The 4,622-nt window shown below is 46.0% G+C and overlaps 1 non-coding gene across 1 annotated transcript; it reads left to right on the plus strand.

Annotated features, from left to right (window-relative positions):
- Positions 1–1,313: 1,313 nt before the first annotated feature.
- On the plus strand, positions 1,314–1,511 carry LOC120925136. Its single transcript, XR_005746552.1, has one exon. It is a non-coding gene; the product is annotated as a U2 spliceosomal RNA (small nuclear RNA).
- The last annotated feature ends 3,111 nt before the right edge of the window (positions 1,512–4,622 follow it).

Here is a 4,622-nt window from a genome sequence, read left to right on the forward strand (position 1 = left end):
AAAGCGGAGTTCCACCCAAAAGTGGAACTTCTGCTTAAATCCACTCCTCGCCCCCTTACATGCCACATTTGTCATGTAATTTTTTTTTTGGGGGGGGGAGTGGGGGCTTCAGGAGGAGTGGGACTTTCTGTCCCACTTCCTCCTTCCGCCGAGGGGCTGCTAAGGCGAATAGTCATATCGCCTTTTGGCAGCCCCTTCCTGTAGGCGATCTCCTGGGACACGTGACAGGTCCCAGGTGATCGCCTGTCAAATCGGATGGCGCAGCGCCGGTCGCGCATGTGCAGTGGGTGCCCGGCCGTGAAGCCGAAAGCTGTCGCGGCCGGGTTCCCACACTTAGAATGAAGACGCTGGCCGGAGAGGGGGGGAGAGGAGCGGAGCCCTGGCCGGCGCGTCGCTGGAACGTGGAGCAGGTGAATGTCTGTTTATTGAAAGCCAGAAGCTACACTTTTTGTAGCTGCTGACTTTTAATAAACATTAAAAATGACTGGAACACCCCTTTAAGCCCCATACACACTATCAGTTTTCCTGCAGGTTTTTCTCTTCAGGTTTACCAAAACCAAATATGAGGTCAAATCTTAAGGGTTTCAATTCATATGCAATCAGGCAGGCCCTTGCACTACATGGTATTGGTAAACCTGAAGAGAAAAACCTGCAGGAAAACTGATAGTGTGTATGGGGCTTTACAATCACTTCTCATTCATCTATATATTATGGACTAATCTCTGCTCACAACACCACGTTTGAAGTACAGTCTGCTATATACTGTACCTCACACACTACAGCAGAAACACATTAACAATACATGGCTACAGCATCAGTATGGATAACTATTGTAGCACTACCCCAGTAGGAGCTGCTGGTTTGATTTTGGGCCTTGCACATTACCTCGTTCTTCGTTGTCTAGGGGATGAGAGTCTGTAGAAAGTTCAATGTCCACACAAGTTATAGATCCTTTTCTTTAGCTTTTATTTTCCAAACAACTTGTAGAGGTAGAGGGATGAAGGATCAGGGGAATAGGGTGACCACGTGTCCCGCATTTTGAAGGTCTGTCCCGGGCACCTTCATTCCAGAACAATACAGTGTCCCGGAATGAAACTGACACAGCCACCCCCCAAGCCAAACTAATGCCCCAAAAAAGGCAGCCACATCACCGCTTTACTCACTGACAGAACTTCTCCTGGCCGGGAATGCCTAAAGGAGCACAGTCCCCGCCCCCTGCTTGTGATTGGAGAAATCATAAATCCCCCTTTTTGTGTCCAATCACTGTGCTGTGATTCGTTACACAACAAGCTGATGTTTGGAAAGGGGGGTTCTCGGCTTCTCTGCCTTTTGGCTAAGATCAAGTGTAGTATCTGTTCTTATCAGTTTTCAGCGGAGCACTGAAGCACCTCCTTAGTGGAGGGTGGATGTAATCCAATGATGTTATTGCACCTGGAAGGATGGTTTCAGCAGGGGCTATGCCGGGCTACCCGATTGACTGGGGGCAGGCCACTAGTCGAGTCTGAACCATCTGGAAGGGTGCTCCTGGTGAGGATGGAGAGGCATGAGATCTTAGCGGAGGGCCGGGGCCCTGGCCTTCTGGCCTGGATTTGATGCGGTTCCTAACCTGCCTTACCAGTTTCTCGAGAGGGAAAGCTGGCCCGACCCTTTGGGGGAGGGTCTTGAAGGTAGTTAGTACCTCTCCTCGAGTATAATTAGGTAAGGAGCGAAAGAGGTGTATGGGCACTCTCCCTGAGCCTCCAGTAGCTCTCTACCCTTTCTGGTGGAGGTGGGAAGGGGGCCGTGACTGTCTGGGCCGTGGACCAGGGTCCATTGAAAAGCCTGTGGAGATAGTGCCCCTGGAGTGGCAGTCCAGGGGTGCCATACATTGCACTGAGTGTGTGAGGGACACTCAACGTGTGGCACCTTTTTGGTCACTAATCTCCACTACAACTTTTTTAGCACCTGCCTCTAGGGCCAGGCCTTTTGGCTAGGACCAGAGGAATGTTTGTTTCCTGGCCGGAGGGCCGGCCAATGTATTGCACATTGGTCACTTTCTACTCACCTCTCCCACCTTCCTTCTCCCCCACTTTCTATTTATTTTACCCTGTTTGTCACAGTTTCGTCTTTTTTTGTTTGGTGCACTGCACTTTATGTGTGATTAGTAGGGTGCTGGTCCTCGGGCCTGCCCTGAACGTCTTGGGAGTAGGTGGACATGGCCTTCTGGCTTAGTTCGCCTGCTCTCATGGGGTCTCCCTTCGGGGGAGCCTCACTGTTGGGTCCGTGCTGGCTTTGGCTACATGGGCCTTGATGGGTTCATGTGGCTTCGGCTGCATGGACCACTGATTACCTCAGTCCCTGTCAGGAGCCTTGCGCCCCAGGGGATCAGGGTTGGGCCCTTTTCGGAGGGCCGATTGACGTATGCACCCGTCACAGGTTTTTGTTGCACCTCCTTATGTGTGTGCACTTTTTTCTTGCTCCGGGTGAAGTTTTTGGGTTGTGTTTTGCACGCCACAGGCTTTTCAATAGAAAAAAAACACTAGTAGCACACATGGATACGAAGATGCATTGATTTTCTACTTCTCCAGTGAAAAGACGGCAGCATTGTCACCTGGTGGACAGGGTAGTTTTAGGTTGAAATTATAAGAAAAATGAATAGCCCATTAACAGATAAAATAAAAAAAGACGTGTGTTGCAAAACTAACCTTTAATCCTGAACAGTCACCTGCAGTACTTATTTTTCTCCACAATATAGCCTAATAGCCCTGTACACACGACCGGTTTTCCCGTCTGAATAAATTCTGACGAATTCCGCTCAAGCTGTCTTGCATATACACGGTCACACTAAAATCCGACCGTCAAGAACGTGGTGACGTACAACACTACGACGAACCAAGAAAATTATGTTCTATGCTTCCGAGCGGTTTGTGTGGTTTTTAGTCCGTCGGAATAGCAACCAGACGAACGGAAATTCAGATTGAGAACAAATTCCGACTGAAAAAGTCAGATGGGGCATACACACAGATGGAATATCCGATGAAAAGCTTCCGTCTGACCTTTTCCGTTGGAAATTCCATTTGTGTGTACAAGGCATTAGTCTTCAAGGTTGCTGAGGTTGTCACTTAAACTAAGACTTTCATGTACCCACTCCCCAACCTGTGACTGGACTGTGAGGCTAAAGCAGGACAGTGATGAGCCCATCTCTCTCTGTCACTACTTTCTCCTGCTATCAGCATATCCCTTCTCTGTACATGAACTGATTTGCTTCTGGTGCTGCTTCTGCCTCTCACACGCTCAGCTCTGCTGTACACGAACTGAGAAATGCTGACACAAAATTGTATTGTTTGGTTTTTACACTGCTTGCATTTATTAAATACAGAGGAGCTGCATTCATTTGTGTGTTCTATACCTGACTAGGGTTCATCTGTAAAGCAGAACTAGATAAAAAAAAAACTGTTAAATTAAAAAAAATTGTATTTTGCTGCACTGCTCACCTTCAATCTGGAGCTGCCCCCACAATACTTATTGTTCTCCACAAGATGTTCTCAGTCTTCTGGGTTGAATGACAGCTAGCATCATCACCCACTTATTTTGAGCCTAGGCCCCAATAGGCTTGCCCCCAACCATTGATTGGACAGTCACGCAAAAGCAGCCCAATGATATGATAATGATGCATTTAATGCATTTTTTACACAGGATCCTTCAACCAGGTTCTGATACCAAGATTCTGCTTATGATGACTATACATGCTTTGATAAATGGTTGACTTCTCTCCTGCCAGGAATAACTGATCTATAGTCGACAACTGTCAACAGCTCATTTGCTCATTATGCCACACATGGGGTAGTGGATTGTTTGATCAACAATTGTAAGATATAAACATCAATTAAGATTGACTCTCTGTTATCCTCATGCAATCTCATAATCTGAATAATTTCATTATATGCTTGAATTCATGACCAAAGCATCTCAGTGCTGCTGATTGATTCAATGCGATCAACAATTTTCCATTCTGGCCAATAGACTCAGCTTGATTGAGTTTGAACTAAAGGAAGAGACGTTCGTACATCGATAGGATAAAAAAAAATTTCCGCCATTGAATTACAAGTGTGTATATGTCCCCTCATGGGGGTCATACACAGTTTAATAAATGATTGTTTTATTTTCAGATCAATCTTTTCTGATAGGAATAGTCGATCCATAATCAACAATTAATTCGATCAATATGCTACACACACAAGGAAGTGGATTTTGATAAATGGTTAAGATATTATCTTTATTTACGATTGTAAATTATCGATAGCATCTCTGTTCCACTGTGAAATCTTATCGATTGAAATATGATTGTATTCATGATCAAAGAATCTCAGTGCTGTCGATTGATGAAAAACAATTGATAATATTCTGTTCTGGCCGCTCAACTGTAAATCAAATCTAATGGTGGCCATTAGACAGATTATGAGTAGAGTTGAGCGGACACCTGGATGTTCGGGTTCGGGTCCGAACCCGAACTTAAAAAAAAAAGTTTGGGTTCGGGACCCCGAACCCGAACTCCGAACCCCATTGTAGTCAATGGGACATGGACTTTTAGAAAAAAAAAAAATGCGCGGAGGTCCCCGCAAATTCAATAACCAGACCCTTTA

Source organism: Rana temporaria, chromosome 1, assembly GCF_905171775.1.
Source record: "Rana temporaria chromosome 1, aRanTem1.1, whole genome shotgun sequence".
Lineage (NCBI taxonomy): Eukaryota > Metazoa > Chordata > Amphibia > Anura > Ranidae > Rana > Rana temporaria.